This window comes from Notechis scutatus, chromosome 1, assembly GCF_049901735.1.
Source record: "Notechis scutatus isolate UNSWTSFEM ecotype Mainland chromosome 1, rNotScu1.2, whole genome shotgun sequence".
NCBI classification, from domain to species: domain Eukaryota; kingdom Metazoa; phylum Chordata; class Lepidosauria; order Squamata; family Elapidae; genus Notechis; species Notechis scutatus.
The window spans coordinates 337,938,271-337,956,589 of record NC_142009.1 but is presented as its reverse complement, the minus strand read 5'-3'; positions in this window follow the sequence as shown (position 1 = coordinate 337,956,589).

Below are 18,319 nucleotides of genomic sequence, written 5' to 3'. Positions count from 1 at the left end.
TTGAAAAGGTAGAATTTAAATTCCCCCTCACATTTAGACCTGCTATACTTCCTCATCAATGTCAGGCAGAATTTCCTCAAGATGGGGGATCAAAGTATATCATAATTGTATGCAGTACGTTATCATCCCTCATGATATTTCATTTCTTGGACATCCATGATAAACGATGGTGGTCAATAAGGTCTCTGTGCATAGATAGTCTGCACCAGAATAATTCAACCCATGACTAGGATCACAATTTAATTTTTTTAATGAGTATATGTTCCTAGCAAGGTCATCCAAGACATGAGAGTCATCCCAGCTTCCTAACTAAAGTCAGGGGTATATGCCAATCACCCAGTCCTGTTGTAAGGCATCCAGAAAGTATCCATGATGTCAATCACCCCGAGACATCTCTCTCCAAGGTTGAATTTATTAAAAACAGATCTGGCATGTCAAAGGCAATTTCCCAAGTGAAATTATTTTTGTGCCTTACACAGAATCCACCTTCTCTCCTCCCTTCTCTCCTCCCATTTCCACACTTCATAAATCACGAGCACCAATTAACTGCCACTGGAATTACTTAATATGACATACAGAATAACCTTGAACTTTTCAACTCCTCCAACTCCCTAAAATAAATGTGGCAGCTGAATTTTAAAGCTGACAGGTTCCCCCCTTGAAAACTCCTCCTCCAAAAAGAAAGGGAAAAAAACAGATACAGGGGTTAACAAATTTTCCTTCACCCCCTCTCCCCCCCCCATGAGGACCCTTCGGTTTGTGGGGGAAATCCTCATGGAATTGGTTAACCAATTGATCAGCATGAACATCCCAACTCTTTACCCAACTAGCATCCAAGAGAGGGTATCTTTTCCATAAGAACAAATATTGCAATCGGCCACGGTGTAATCTAGAATCAAGATTTTTTAAAATTTCATAATGTGTTTCCCCCTGTACCATTAACGGTTTAGGGGGAGCGATTGGTGGTGGACTTATCATTGATGTAGTAGCTGGTTTTATTAAACTACAGTGGAATACTGGGTGAATTTCCCCCAATATTTGAGGAAGACTTAATTGGACAGTGATCGGATTGATTATCTTTGAAATTGGGAATGGACCCAAGAATTTTGGACCCAGCTTCTTACTGAGCAGTTTCAACCTAAGATACTTGATCAACAAATATACTTTGTCCCCTACTTTAAAAGGCGGTTGAAGAGATCTATGTTTATCCGTCTGTTTTTTATAATTTTTTGCAGCTTCGGTCACAGCTTTTTTGTATCTTCCCATCCTTTCTTTAATGAGTTCATCCATTTTGTTAGGGACATGGATGAGGGAAGTTGTCTAGGTAACTCTGGCATCAGGAGAAAATCCATCCCAGTGTTGATTTGGAATGGAGTTAATCCTATGCTGCTATGTACTGCATTATTGTAAGCAACCTCTGCAAAAGGTAATAACTCAGTCCAATTTTCTTGTTGATAATTTACATAGCATCTAATGTATTGTTCAGTCATGGTGTTAGCCCTCTCCACTGCTCCCTTACAAGCAGGATGGAAAGCTGAGGATAACCCTTGAGATGAACCAATGGATTTCAGAAATTCCCTCCAAAATTTTGCGGTAAATTGTACCCCTTTGTCTGATATTATTCTACGAGGTACTCCATGTAGTCTATAGATATGTTTCATGAACAGCTTTGCAAGTTTTTTTTGCAGATGGAAGTCCTTTGCAGGCTATAAAATGGGCCTGTTTAGAGAATAAACCAACTATAGTACAAATGATCGTATTCCCTTCACTCTTAGGTAATTCAACAATAAAGTCCATTGCGATCTCTTCCCAAGGTTGGGTTGGTTCAGCAACTTATTGCAGGAGGCCAGGGGTTTTTCCAGTTCTGTGTTTCATTGTGGCACAAATTGAGCAACTTTTACATAGTCCTCAACATCAGGTTTCATTTTTGGCCACCAAGTTCTTCTCATTTACTGTCTTCTCAGTAAATGTAGGTTTTTTAGGAATCTGAAGTGGCCTTCCAGCCATGAGTCGTGGCTATGCTTTAGTACCAGTAGTCTTAGGGTTGTGGGTCCATAAAGCTTAGTCCCTTTCCAAGCTAGTCCATCATTCATTGTCAACTCGGTTTGATGGTCCAGGAACCAAGGGTCAGTCAATAGGGCCATTTTCAATTCTGTAGTCAGCTTATCTTCCAGGTGTTTGGGGTTGCGGTTGGCTTGGGCTCGAGTGGTCTGCTGATTGGGCTTCTGAAATTAAGACTTGTACTATTTTCTCTCGGTGGCTGTCAAACTGAGGTTTTCTGGACAGAGCGTCCATCAATACGTTTTTCCCTCCGGGGGTATATTTAATGTTAAAGTTGAATCATTTGAAATATTGGGCCCAGCAGACTTGCTTGGGCGATAATCTCCTAAGGGTCTTTAGAGCCTCGAGGTTCTTATGATCAGTTCATACCTCAAAGGCCTCTGGCACCCCTTCTAGAAAATGCCTCCAAGTCAACAAAGCCCATTGTATGGCGAATGCTTCTTTCTCCCAGACTGCCCACCTTCACTCTGTGTCTGTCAACTTTTTAGACACATAAGTGCAAGGCATCAGTCGGTCTTGAGAGTCCTTTTGCAGCAAAACAGCTGCCACCACTATATCATTTGCATCCATTTGGACAATAAAAGACTTGGTCGCATCTGGGTGCTGGAGGATGGGCTCAGCTGTGAAAAGGTGCTTTAAGGCCTCGAAAGCTTTCTGACAATCCATAGTCCAAACCAGGGGTTGACTTGGCTTTGGTTTGGTGGGCAATGGGCCCGTTTTTAACAGCTCTGTCAATGGGAGGGCAATTTCAGCAAAGGACGGAATGAATTGTCTATAGTAGTTGGCAAACCCCAAGAAACTTTGAAGTTGTTTTTGGGTTCTGGGGGGTTGCCAGTCCAGCACCGCTTTCACCTTTCCACAGTCCATTTCAATCACCAGGTTGGTTATTCAGTAGCCTAAGTAGTCCAACGACTCTTTATGGAATTCGCATTTTAAGAGTTTCACATATAATTTGGCGGCTAGAAGTTTTTCTAGGACTTGTCGGACTAATTGAACATGTTCTTCCATGATTTCACTGAAGATAAGGATGTCACCAGGTACACGAAGACCCCCCGGTAAAGGTGTGGGTGTAGCACCTCATTGATGAGCTGCATAAACACTGCAGGAGCCCCCTGAAGTCCAAAAGGCATGATTTTGAAATGGAAGCTACCCAGAGGGCAGTTAAAAGCAGTTTTCCACTCATCTCCTTCTTTGATGCAGACCTGGTAGTAAGCTTCCCTGAGATCTAGCCTGGTGAATATCTTGCCCTTTGACAGGTGGTTCAATAAATCCTTCATAAGGGGGAGAGGGTACATGTTTTTGATGCATATGGTGTTCAAGCCTCTAAAGTCAACACACAATATCAACCCACCATCTTTCTTCTCCTTGAACAACACGGGGGCAGCTAGTCTTGATTTGGCAGGCTCAATAAAACCTTGTTCCAAATTGCTGTTGATGTATTTCCTTAATTCATTCATTTCAGCAGGCATCATGGAATACATTTTTGGTTTTGGTAATTTCGCCCCAGGCTCTAATTCTATGGTGCAATCAGTGGCTCAATGGGGAGGTAAGACATTACACTCTTCTTCATTGAATGCTTCAGCCAAGTCTTTGTATTGGTCAGGTACCTGGGGGTTATCTGGGAGAAGGTGGGATGCCATGGATGCTGGCTCAGGCTCTGGGTTCAAGCTGACCGGTGGCTTTGTAGTGGGTGGAAGAGTGGGCAATGGGCCTGGTCCAATGAGGATTTTTCTGAATACATCTTCCCATTTGATCGTTGGGGCCCATTTGTCTAGCCAAGCAAGTCCTAGTATGATTGATTCTGACATCTTGGGGCCCACTATGAAGTGTATGAGTTCGGTATGGGGCCCTAATTCCATCTTGATCAATTCAGTCATCTGAGTGGCTGCCCACCCCAATTAAGGTTCCATCCACTTGCTCAAATCTGATTGGGTATTTTAGCAGGTTAGTCTTTATGCCAAATTGTTCAATGATGGGGAGTCCGATAAGGCATCTAGAACACCCAGTATCAATTACAGTTTCTAACTCCCCAGCCTCCCCCGTATTTGGTACCACTAACTTGACCTTGACTGTAAAAGGTATGATGGGATCACTCACCATTGGGTCATTTTTGCAGGTTGGGTTCTTGGGGACATGGTGGCGGTCTGGTGGTCTGTTGCTCCCATCTGTGCAGAGGGGGCTTTCTCAGATGTGTTTGGTGAACCCGCCCCTGGCCGGAGGTCTTTCTTGATTCTTCCAACCTCTAACAGCTGGATTAGACTTTGACTGTGGACCTTGAGGTACAGGAGCAGGGGCCAGACAGTCTGCTGCTCTATGGCCAGCTTGGCCAAATCGATAACATTTCAGCATCCTGGTAGGTTGGGTACGAGCAGGTTCAGCTGATCCAATCAGCTGTCTCCTTGCCACAAATCTCTTAAGCAGGGCTGCTGGAAGGGGTATCCTGTGTGGGTTGATGCTGCGATCTAAGCTGAGGGATGCGACATACCACGATTGTAAGGTCTCTGGGATTCCCCTAATTTCACAGGCCTTCTTTACTTCTGAATCAATGGCATTTTTAAAATAGTGTAAAGTCATTCTTTCAGGCCAATCCATGAGGTGGCTTGCAACCCTTCTAAAGTCCCAAATAAATTCTGACAAGGGTCGCTTGCCTTGCCTCATTTCCATTAACTTCTCTTCATTCTTGCTACCCTGTCTGGATTTTCAAATCTGGGTCTTAATAATTGAATAAATCCATTTATATCGCATAATTTGGGGGCTTGTTCGTTGTGTAGTTGGGCCACCCAGTCTGAATCATCCCCTTCATTCAGCCCATTTGTTATGACCGTAACCAAATCGCTCTCTGTGGCATAATGATCTCCAAATTGTTCTATATGGGATCAGATTCGAGTGAGGAAATAATTGAAATATTCATGGCGGCCATTGAATATGGCCTTAAAGGGTATTTGATCCAGCCTGGGTCATTGTTGCAGAGGTGGCACAGGCCAGGCCCCTGCAGGTTGTACTGGAATGAAAGAAACCGGCCTGGTGGCGTATGTAGGCTGGGTAGGCCTCTGGGTAGGTATCCTGGCTGGGTGGTGCCTCTCTGGAATAGGGGTCTCTGTGGCCTCGCTGCCAGTTGGGGCTGCATTTGTGGTGGCCAGGAGGAAGATGGGTGTGGTCTGGTTCTCTGGTCGGGTGGAGGGGAAGTGGCTGTTGTCTGTTGTCTGGGCAAACCCTCTTCAGACCAGCGCTGGGTTAGTGCTGGTTGCCATTGGCATTGAATCCACCCCTGGCCTGGATAAAATCCCCACCCTGGAGGGATACTCTCTGCAGGGGGAAAAATTCCCTCTGGAAAATGAGGGGATTGCCTCAAAGGGTGCAACATACCTCTATCAGTTGATGCATCTTTCTGGCTTCCTCTAACTGGCATCTGTATAGTCTCCTCCCTCCAATCAGACAGAATAGCAATCTGCCTGGGGCTCGAGAAAGATTTTTCTTCAACCAGCTGGGTTACCTCTGGGTTATAACAACTTCTTGAGTTGAAACGCTTTGGTATAGCTCCCAAGCCTCTTTCCTCTACTGTCATTCTGGAAGCATTCATCATCTCCTCCAAACAAAGGCTTGCAGATTCAATTAAGGTTCCAGGGGGAGGACCCCCATACTCTCCCCCCTGCATACCTCCAACTTCGGCTGATTGTTGATAATTCTCCATCTCAGGAAAAAGAACTCCAGGTATCAGCCAAGCCCTTTAAAAAAAAATGTGTTGGGAAATAAATGTAAGGCATCCAGAAAGTATCCATGATATCAATCACTCTGAGACATCTCTCTCCAAGGTTGAATTTATTAGAAACAGATCTGGCATGTCAAAGGCAATTTCCCAAAGTGAAATTATTTTCGCGTGTTACAGAGAATCCACCTTCTCTCCTCCCACTTCTACACTTCATAAATCACGAGCACCAATTAAATGCCACTGGAATTACTTAATACGACATATAGAATAACCTTGAACTTTTCAACTCCTCCAACTCCCTAAAAAAAATGTGGCAGCTGAATTTTAAAGCTGACACCTGTGTCATATGGTAATTTAAAGGGGATAACCAGCACCTTGAATGGTGCCTTGGAGGAATCTGGGAGTCATTGCAGCTCATGCCACAGAAGTCTAATGTGGGTGAACCTAGAAGTGTCCAATATTGTGAGCACCTCTGAATTTTGGAGCAGCTGCAGTTTTCTAGGGTTCTTCACAGGGGTGGGATTCAAATTACTTAACAACCGGTTATGTGGGCGTGGCTTAATTTGTGGGTATGGCTTGGTGGTCATGTGCCTGGGTGGGTGTGACCAACTCAATGTCACTCACATCAAGGGGTGCCTCACCTGACCCCTCCCCTTCCAGCCATTCCTTGTCACACCCAGCCTCAACTTATCAATAGTTCTGTAAAAATGTTGTTCACGTTTTTTTGACTTTATTATTTATGTTCTATAGATCAGTGGTGGTATTTGATTGGTTTGGCCTGGTTCTGGTGAGCCGGTAGGAGTGATAAGCGGCAGAGACCAAGCCAGTTCTCTCCACCGCTCTGCTGTTGGGCCCACCTGCCTTTTATCTGCTGATTTGAAGTGCACCTGCTTTGCGTGGCACAGAATAGTGACCGGGATCATGCAGGCTTGTAGGAGGTGAGTTAGAAAGCCTCTGCACCTGTGCAAAGTGTGAGTTTGGCACACGTGTGCATGCAAAGTGTGTGCATGCACACAAAGCATGCCCACCAAGCCACGCCCACTGAACCAGTGGCAAAAATATTTGAATCCCACCACTGCTACAGATATACTTTTATGGACCACTGAAAGGAGGAAATGGCTCACATGCTTTGCCCAAGAGTGTGATAAGCAACAGGCTTCTAAGGGGCTGCCAGAAAAAGAGGGGGCAATGTATTTTCAAAAGCATCAGAAGGCAAACAAGAAGCAATGGATGGAAACTGAACAAAGAGAGAAGCAAACTAAGACTTCCAAAGTCGCTTTCAACTCTGTTAAACATTCACATATTTATGCTCTGGACTATAGACATTGAATGCATGTATTGTAAACCCTGAAAAATACCTGGGCAAAAGAAAGGCAGTAAAATCACCCTAGGTGTAGGAACAGTGTAAAATATTAATATATGATAAATAATGGAACAATTAAAAACACTACCACAGAGTTTTCTCTCTTCCCCCCTTCCTTCCTGTGGTGGTCTCCCATGGAAAGAATGAGACACAAACGTGTGTACTCGGGATGGAAGCCCAGAATAATTTCTAGTGCTTCCTTTTATTGAGATTTAGTACATAGTCAGCATAATTACATTGTGGCTTAATAATTAGATATAGTAAAGGCTTGTTTGCAGTTGTTTAAGCTGCCTCCTTGTTTGTATTTGTCCTTATTGTTCTCTTTTCTTTGCATTACCTTAGTAACCTTTAGACAGGCATGTATGTATAAAGCATTATATTAATCATTGCTCAAGCTCAGGTCAAAGTTTATTCCCACATCTCCCCTGTTTTAGTTTTTTGATGATCGCGGATGCCTCGGTAGCTTTTCGCCATCTGCAACAGCAATTCTCCTTCCGTAGGCTTCACCTGACACATTCCTAAAAGTCCAGGGAGACATTGGATACAACAGCATACACAGAGAGAAAATATAATAAGCAATATCGCTCCAACAATTAGGTGATGAATCCATGAACCATCTGGCAACCAGGACCAAAGTGCAGACCACACGTCCAGTCCCTCACCTTCCGATTGTAATGGATTCTCATTCAGGGTTTGTTCCATATGCTGTATAGTAGCTGTAATGTTTGGAGAATAATCAGAGATATACATGCAACAATGCGTATGAATCACAGCGCAAACTCCCCCTTGCGCTGCCAAAATAGTGTCCACCGCATATCTGGTTTGCAGGACAAAGTCAAGGATTTTTCCTTGCTCTTCTTCAAGTAGCTTTAGCGTTTTAATGGTGTCTTTAAACATAGTAACTGTCCAATTGTTTAAACGATGTAAATCTCTATAGTTCATCATGACTCCTAAAGGAGGGATAACTCCCCTCGATATCTGTGTCCAGTAGTCATGAGTCAAAACAGAGTTTACTTCCATTGCGGAACGCGCATTGCGGATATGAGCAATCCCCAATGATTTTTGAATGAAATGAGATGGGATTACTTTCCCAAAGGTGCAGACTCCTTTCCATCGTGCTGGCATGCGATCATAGGCCATCTGTCCACACAGCAACCATAGATTTGCTCCCAGGAGATGACCAACCGTATTTGGTTCAGCATAGATTAATTGTGCAAAGGATTCCATTAACATAGCCAAATAAGTGGATGATGGTGCGTATTTCCCATTTGCACATTTGGGCAACTGGTTTTCTCTTGTGATGGGACAACATGTGGCAGGAATATATGGACACCTATTTTCATTTATCAAAGATGTGATATCATATTGAGAAATGTTATGTACAAAGTAAGTGAGATTTTTAGTTTTCATATCATTAGAATAAAACCGACTTCCATTGCTAATAACAATTCTTTTGTTGCAAAACGGACATGTCCCCAAGTAAGTCATATTTTCTACTGTCTCATTGTGGGTCCAACAGATACCCGCCACCTCTTGGATCCGGCTTCCAAGGTGTAAGGTATTTATGTTACTTTTAGTCCAACTGCTAGACCACGTCCCTGAACAACCATAACATTGTCCCTTATACCAGTCACCTTCGGCCAGAGGTACTGCAGCCATTGGAAGCCCTGATGTTTTGTGAGTTGGCATGTGCATACATATCCAACAATCAGTTTTATTATGAAGGTTTGCTAGCTTCCCCATGTCCTGGATCAACGTGTTTCTTTTCCATTCCCCCAAATCCATCCCCTTGCCCCTTTGGCTGATGATAAGGACGCACACAGCGAGCAGGAACCCAAACAACTGTCCCCTCATCTTCAACAGCAGCGTATCCTCTGCCCCAAGTTATCAGCGGGACAGGTTTTCTCCACGTTGGATCTGGTAGTCTCCTATACCGAACTTTCGGTCTTGGCGTACCTGCAGAAGGGGAGGAAGCAAAATGCCTACTGGCTGCCGTAGCAGCGGGAGATCCTGGCATGTTGAAAAAATTTAAAGTATATAATGTAATATTAAGAATGTTTTGTATGTAAGGCAAGCCATATCCATCCACTTCCCCCGTTTTTGTTTTTATGTGAAGGAGTGCTTTTCCTGTGGAAGTGGCCATTGGTCAATCCAGACTGGCTGAGAGGTTAACAATTGTAATTTTTCCATTATCCAATAACAGTTTTTGTGCGAAATTGTGACAGCAAATCTCTACCCCACAAGTTTATATGCAAGGGCAACACAAGAGGTTGAATCCTTGCAGTCTCACCAGTTTCTCTATGCAATGCCTTTAACCAATGTACACTACTTCTTGCAAACTGCATACCACCCACTCCACGAACAGCCGGAGAGTCCTCAAGCGCCCATTCATTTGGCCATTCCTTTTGGCGTATCACAGAGACATCTGCTCCGGAATCTATAAGGCCAGAAAATGATTTTTCTTGAATTTCAATTGTCATTTTTGGTTGGTCTGTAGTCAAATTTTTTTGTCAGCGCTAGCAATTCTGCAGCAACTGGAGAACTGGCCATTTCAGTGGACCCAAAACCGCCAGTTCGTGGGATCCCAATTAAAGGATTCATAGGAATGTATGGAAGCAATAATAACTGTGCAATAGATTCACCAGCCATTAATGATGTAGGAGTATCAGTGTACAATTGTATCTTAATAACCCCTTTATAATCTTGATCAATAACTCCTGGAATAACAAAAAAACCCTTTTTCTGATGCAGAAGACCTGGGAAGTACTAATCCCACTGTTTTTTCTGGCAGTGGCCCATGCAAATGAGTGTCCTCAATGTACACTTGATTGGGAAAAGTCACATTAATTGAGTTCAACATTTTTAAACTCAAACCTGCACTCCTAGTAATTGCAGGCGATGCTTTTGTGACAGCCTTGGGAGCGGGGCTAGCTGCACGCCCCAAATTTAGTTTCCCGAATTTTGGTTCTGATCAGAGCGACATTGATTTGCCCAATGAAACCCTTTTTTGCATTTTGGACAGACTGACTTCGGGCGGATGTCCTTAATTTTGTTTTTGTTAAATGCCATTCCCCCCCCCCCAGGGGCACGGCACTGAGCTTTAAAATGGCCAGGCTTCCCACAATTAAAACAATTCCCTGTAGGTTTCATCCCTTTTTGTAATGCCATAGCCAAAGTCTCCATGTTGTAAGCCTGAGAACCCACCACTGCACATGCCTTTAACAGATCAGCCAGAGTAACCTCACCTCTAGCCACCAAAGGCTGTAAAATACGCTTGCAGTCAGTGTTTGCATTTTCGACTGCTAATCTCAGCAAAAGTTCCTTTGCTGCTTCCTCATTAGAAATTTGTCTGGTAATAGCCAATTGTAGCCTTTCCACAAAGTCGTTGTAAGACTCAGATGCTGTTTGCTTAATTTGAGAAAAAGACTGTGCCAGGGTTCCCACATCCTGGATGCGGGACAACGCCCCAAGGACAGCTGCCATAACTACTGGAAGTGCGTGATCAGGCAAATTAGTAGCTTGATCAGCAGTGGATTCAAACAAGCCTGCCCCATAGATTTGGTCTGGCGTATACAGCCCCCCTGAATTCCTTCCCCTAGTGATAGCTTCTCTTTGATATTCTGAATCAAAAACCACATACTGAGTAGAACTCAATATCATTCTCATTAAATCTTTCCAGTCATTAGGAATCATGCGTGAGGTAGCCAAACTTGTCAGAAGCCCCTTAGTAAAAGGACTTTGAATACCATAATCTTGAACTGCTTTTTTAATTTCCCTAAGAACAGCTAAAGGAATCGGAACCCATTCAGTTTGCAGATTACCCTGAGCATTTATTTGCCTATTAACTGGAAACAAATTCATCTGGGGAATCTCGTCGGGCTCTAATTTCCCTTCATTGAAAGCCTGATGCATCATTGCTTGAACTTTCCCCGTTTGTGATTGGATTTTCTCCTCTACAGGCGTAAGCGCTGTTGGGGTTGAGAAGGCATATTCCAATTTAGAAATTGGGGGGTGCAACACAACTCCTTCATAAGGAGGAGGTTCTACTAAAGTTTTTAAAAGAGGTTGTTGCTGGGTTTCTAAAGCAGTCATAACAACCTTCCAATATATCAAAATTTCAGCTGTTGCCCGTGGCTCTTCATGAAGGATAGTTCCAATTCTCCTCCATGTGTCTAACTTTAAAGATCCCTTCTCTGAGTACCAGGGACATTGCTGCCAGATCTCTTGCAGCAGCTCTTTCACATTACCTTTTGAAAGAACTATTTGCTCCCCCCCAGAGGGTTTAAAGATAAAGAAGTTTGTCCTGACTAACTTCAGCAGCTCACTAACATGCCGTTCCTGTGGCTGAGAGAGTTTTCCCCCCATGCTCCCTGAAAAAAATCCTATTGTCCAGCAATAGTTAAGTACGTACTTTACCTATTCCAGGCAAGGAAACACGGAGGTCCGGACACGTACCACCTGCAGTGGATCACATCGGGGTCACCACTTGTGGTGGTGTCCCATGGAAAGAATGAGACACAAACGTGTGAACTCGGGATGGAAGCCCAGAATAATTTCTAGTGCTTCCTTTTATTGAGATTTAGTACATAGTCAGCATAATTACATTGTGGCTTAATAATTAGATATAGTAAAGGCTTGTTTGCAGTTGTTTAAACTGCCTCCTTGTTTGTATTTGTCCTTATTGTTCTCTTTTCTTTGCATTACCTTAGTAACCTTTAGACAGGCATGTATGTATAAAGCATTATATTAATCATTGCACAAGCTCAGGTCAAAGTTTATTCCCACACCTTCCTATTTCTTTTTTTCTTTCTCTCTTTCTTTCTCCCCTTTCTTTTCTCTCTTTCTCTCTTTCTCTCCCTTCCTTTCTTTCTTGCTCTTCTTTCTTTCTCTCTTTCTCTCCCTCTTTCTTTCTTTCTTTCTTTCTTTCTTTCTTTCTTTCTTTCTTTCTTTCTTTCTTTCTTTCTTTCTTTCTTTCTTTCTTTCTTTCTTTCTTTCTTTCTTTCTTTCTTTCTTTCTGTTTCTTTCTTTCTCTGAGCCGCTCTATAGCCAGCCATGCAGATGAAGCAATAATCACAGAATCCAAAGGAATAGCAGTGTTTTATTCCGTCACAGATGCAGCGGTAGCAAGAAGCAGCAAGCATATGTAAATAAAGTTTGCGCTGAGCATTCACTGATCCCAGTGTTCTATTTATCCCACCCAGTAAGCACCTTCCCACATCTGGCAGCCCCTCCCTGCAGGTAGCCAGCATCCCGTTCCTAATTGGTGACAGTTAACTTCATTGTCCACATCACAATTCACCCATCACCAGACTGTGCTACATTAAGTGAACCCCTAACATCTCCACCAAGTTAACACACTTCCAGATGTCTGTATCAGCTCACAATCTTCGGCCAGCTCAGTTCCATTCTGCTGCTTCAATCAGCTGGGCGTCGCATCATGGCTAGAAGATGCCCTGCTGACGTGTATGGTTAGCACCCACCACTGTTGTGGGGCAAGAAGTGGATCCGAAGCTCCGTTGCTGAGCTGATGTCTTAGCTGGCTTGGAGAGTTCATGGCAGGCTTTACTCGCGGCTAGCCTTCACCAGCTGGTACGTCTGATGGTGTTGAGCTGTGGCTCGAGTCAAGCATGACACTTTCTCTCTTTGTCTCCCTTCCTCTTTCTTTCTTGCTCTTTCTTTCTTTTCTTCTCTGTCTCTGTCTCTGATTCTGTCTGTATGTCTGTCTGTCTGTCTTTCTGTCTGTCTGTCTGTCTGTCTGTCTGTCTGTCTGTCTGTCTGTCTGTCTCTCTCTCTCTCACACACACACACACACACACACCTGGTCTGGGATGAACTGAATGATCTGGCAAGTTCCAGTCAGCAGCAGGTGGCGGGAAAGGAAGAAAGGGGGTGGGGGTGGCATGCGGCTGCAGTTCTCCCAAAGGCAAAGCATCTCCGCATGCAGCAGTGGTGGCAGCGGGGCCTTGAGCACCCCCCCCCCCAGGCTGCAGCCCTCCCAAAACACCACCGCATATGGCAGAGGCAGCGGACCTGGCTCTGGCTGCCTCCTGCAAACTGCCCTGGCCTGCAAGGGAAGCAAGCAAGCATCAGTGACACAATCTTCCACTTGCTTCCCAAACTGCCCTGGCCTGTGAGGGAAGAGAGCAGGAGATCATGGCACCGGAGCCCTTCCCTATGCTTGCTTGCTTCCCAAGCCGAAGTACCTCCTCGTGCAGCGGTGGTGGTGATGGCAGCGGGGCCTTGAGCACCCCCGCCCTCCCAAAGTATCTCCACATGCAGCGGCAGTGGTGGCACTGGCTTCCTCCTGTAAGCAATACCATTGCTGCAGCACTTCTGCCCACTTCCTTTCATTTTGCCTTTGGGAGAAGCGGGTAAAGGCGGCAGAGGTGCTGTGGCAACAGCCCTGCTTACGGGAGGCAGCCGGGTCTGCCGCTGCTGCTGCATGTGGAGATACTTTGGGAGGGCTGGTGGGGGCTGCTCAAGGCCCTGCAGCATTCCGTGCCACAGCCACCACATGGTAGGGAGAGCTGGGAGAGCGTTGCATGGTGGCTTAGCAAGCCAGCCGAGCCCAGGGATGGGGAGGCAGGTAAATAGGCACCAGCCAGCGCCACCAGCGGAATGGAGCTGCACTGGTTGGGAAGCCAGACAGCCAAGTCCAGGGATGGGGTGGGGCAGGTAGGTAGGCTGGGCAAGGCCCGGGGAGCCCCAGAGATGGCCAGAGGAGGCCTGGGGAGCCCCAGAGATGGCCAGGGAAAGCCAGGGAGCCCTGAGGAGCCCCAGAGATTGCCAGGGGAGGCCCAGGGAGGCCCAGAGTTGGCCAAGGGAGACCCAGGGACAGTGGGGGAGGGGCTAGCATGACTCGCAGGCTTACCTGTGAGCCGTTTGCAAAGGCTGCCACATTGAGGAGTGGGTCAAGCTATTTTCCAAAGCACCCAAAGGCCAGACAAGGAATAATGGGTGGAAACTGAACAAGGAGAGATTCAACCTGGAAATAAGGAGAAACTTTCTGACAGCGAGAACAATCAACCAATGGAACAGAAGTTGCCTTCAGAAGTTGAGGGAGCGCCATCACTTGAGACGTTCAAGAAGAAATTGGACTGCCATTTGTCAGAAATGGTGTAGGGTCTCCCACTTGGGCAGGGGGGTTGGATTAGATGACCTACAAGGTTCCTTCCATCTCTGATTATCTGATTATCTGAGAGGGTTAACTTATTTTCCAAAGCACCAGAAAGCAGGACATGAAACAATGGATGAATCTAATCAAGGAGAGAAGCAACCTAGAATCAAGAGAAACTTCCTAACAGGACAATTAACCAGTAGAACTACTTGCCTCCAGAATTCATGGGTGCTTCATCACTGGAGGTTTTTAAGAAGAGACTGGACAGCCACTTGTCTGAAATGGTATAGGGTCTCCTGTTTGAGCAGGGGGTTGGACTAGAAGACCTCCAGAGTCCCTTCCAGCTGTATTCTATTCTTATGTGCTGTTGGAAGTTGCCTGTCCTTGAGTGTGTGTGTGTGTGTGTGTGTGTGTGTGTTCTCCTAAACTTTGAGGAATTGAATCCATTTGCTGTGAGCCTTTGGATAAGAAAAAGTGATGGAGAAAATTATATTGATGGTACTGCCCTGAAACTATGGTAAACCTTAGACTGTCTACTATTGACCTCACTCCTTTCCTAAGAGGTCTGCAGGAAGTGTGCATAAGCGCACCAATATGCCTACTGTCCCTGTCCTATTGTTTCTTTTTATTTTCTTATTCATATCCATTTCATGTATTCATAACTATTTTTATACTTATACCTATTATCTTGTAAGCGATTGACAAAAATAAATAAATAAATCACTGGAAGTTTTTAAGAAGAGATTGGACAGCCATTTCTCTGAAATGGTATAGGACAGGGGTCCCCAAACTTGGCAACTTTAAGACTTGTGGACTTCAACTCCCAGAATTCTCCAGCCAAACCCAATTTCCTGTTTGCCCTCTGATATCAACCCACATGGCCTTAACCAGCCCATGGTTTCTAAAGAGCATGTGAAGAAGTTAAAAGAGAGCCAAGTGTATAAATGGTGTGGCTGAGGAACTTTGTAAGTCAAGAGAGCTTGAAAACGGAGGCTTTTTTCTAACCTTAATTTGCTTCACAACGTAAGAGTGATTATTTATTTATTTATTTATTTATTTGATTTGCCAATTGTTTACAAGATAATAAGTATAAGTGTATACATAGTTGTGAATACATGAAATGGGTACATATAAGAAAAATAAAAGAATAAGAGAAACAATAGGACAGGGACGGTAGGCACGTTGGTGCGCTTATGCACGCCCCCTACAGACCTCTTAGGAAAGGGGTGAGGTCAATAGTAGACAGTCTAAGGTTAAAGTTTTTGGGGTTTGGGGAAGAGACTACAGAGTCGGGTAGAGTATTCCAGACATTGACCACTCTATTGCTGAAGTCGTATTTCCTGCAATCAAGTTTGGTGCGGTTTACTTTGAGTTTGTATCTATTGTGTGCTCTTGTGTTGTTATGGTTGAAGCTGAAGTATTCATTGACAGGTAGGACATTGCAATGTATGATTTTATATACCATGCTTAAGTCAGACCGAAGACGGCGTAATTCAAGGTTTTCTAGTTCTAGAATTTCAAGTCTGGTGGCATAAGGTATTCTCCAACGAGTAGAAGAGTGGAGAACTCTTCTTGTGAAATATTTCTGGACTTTCTCAATTGTGCTAATATCAGATACGTAATGAGGGTTCCAGACTGATGAACTGTATTCGAGTATTGGTCTAGCAAATGTTTTGTATGCTCTGGTTAGTAGTGTGATATTACCAGAGAAAAAGCTACGTAGGATTAGGTTAACAACTCTTAATGCCTTTTTGGCTATGTAGTTGCAGTGGGCTCTAGCACTTAGATCATTAGAGGTGAGTATTCCAAGGTCCTTTACAGAGCTTGGGTCATCAACAAGATCTTGACTATTCAGCTTGTATTTTATTTTCTGATTTTTTTTGCCAATATGTAAGACAGAGCATTTATTTGTTGAGATTTGAAGTTGCCATTTGTTTGACCATTCAGATACATAGTCAAGATCTTTTTGTAGGGTAGCAGTATTGTCTGTGGTATTGAACAGCTTTACATCATCAGCGAAGAGAACACAATTGCTCTTAATATGATCACAGAGGTCGTTTATGTAGAGTATGAAGAGAGTTGGTCCTAGAACACTGCCTTGGGGGACACCACTATTGACAGGTACTGGATTTGATAGGACGCTCCCGATTTTGACCATTTGTTGTCTGTTTGACAGGAATGCTTCTATCCAGTTATTCAGTTGTCCAGAGATACCATAGGATTTTATTTTTAGGAGTAGTTTGTTGTGTACCACTGAATCAAAGGCTTTACAGAAGTCTATGTAGATTGCGTCTATTGCTTTGCCCTGGTCGAGTTGTGTCGTCCATATGTTTTTGCAGTGTAAGAGTTGCAGATTACAGGATAGTTTTTTTCTGAAACCAAATTGTTTATTGGAGAGTAGGTTGTTTGTCTCTAAGTGGAGGATAATGGATTGGTTAATAATTGATTCCATGACTTTACAGGTGACGCAGCATAAGGAGATTGGCCTGTAATTTTCAACTAGGCTTGGGTCTCCCTTTTTGAAGATGGGGATAACTGTGGCTTGTGACCATAGGTTAGGCAAGGAGCTGGTCCTCAAAGATTTTTCAAAGATTATGCTTAGAGGTTTGGCTATGGCAGTGGATAGCTTTCTTAAGAAGTAGGCACATATTCCATCCAGTCCAATAGATAGAGATGGTTTTAGATTGCGTAGTGATTTTTCAACATTGTCTTCTGTGAGATCGATATGTATTAGATCATTGTTGTTATCTGTGGTACGGCTAGGAAATACTGGGCATGATCCATTGCTGTTTACAAATACTGAGCCGAAGAATGTGTTAAAGATGTTGGCTTTAATGGTGTCGTCGTTGCAGTCTTTACCATCAGGTCCTATCAAGGGAGGGATGGACCTTGAGTCTTTTAGTTTGTTGTTTACAAAATTGTAAAAAGCACGGGTGGAATTGGTGCTTAGAAGGTTTTCCTCTTGTTTAATGTGATAATTGGTGCATTCGGTCTTTATCTGGTGGCATAAATTTTTGTAGGTTTTTGAAATTGGCAACGTGACCAGATTTGTTTTTCCGCCAGTGATCTCTTTTTGGATTGAAGTTTCCTTATTGATATGGGTAATCTGCTTTTTTGTTTTGTTTTGGGAGTTGTTGTTGGTACATATAGTTTGATGACTCTTTTGACTTCAAGTAAAAATATGTTGTAATGGTCTTCAACAGTATTGCATCCAGTGAATAGAGATTGCCAATCGAGGGATGAGAGATCGTTGTCTATAAGATCATAGTTGCCTTTTTTGAAGTTACAATTGGGGATTACATCATTGTGGTGATTTTTGTGTGGACGTATGTTGAGACAAAAGTCAATCATATTGTGGTCACTACTGGAAAAGGGTTCTTTAGTTTGTATTCCGTAAATTAAATTCAAACTATTGCAGAAGATGAGATCGAGGCAGTTGTTTAGTCTAGTGTTGTTGGTTACTAGTTGTTCCAGTCCCAGATTTGTAATAGCATTGTAGAAGGTTGTGTGTATGATTTCAGTTGTACAATCATTTAGGGTCCAGTCAATATGAGGTAGATTGAAATCACCAAGAAGGATAAAAGGGTATGGGCAGGATGCAGCCCATGTTAGTAATGTATTTAGCTTGTTTACATGTTCGATGTCATAATCAGGTGCTCTGTAACATAGTAAGAATTGAATTGTGATATTTAAGGATAGTTCACAGATGATGGTTTCAGGAAGAGCAAGCTCCTGGGTAACTTGGATATTTTTTAGATGTAAGGATTTTTTATAGAATATAGCAACACCACCTCCTCGACGATTTTCACGATCTGATCGGTAAACATGATAGTCTCTTACTGTGGTAATGGAGTCCCTTTTCCTCTTTACTGCCTAAGATGCTTTTCCTGATTTTGGTCTGGTTATCACTTCATCCTAAATGAAGCTAAGCCAGACAAAATGGTTTCTTTTAAAGTGAAAAGACCAAGAACTGCAGAATCCTGGAAAAATGTGTCTCTTTTGGCACTGTGGACCCTAATTGTGTAAATGTATCTGCAGATCCTCAAGAATCTGTTTAATTGTCAGAATG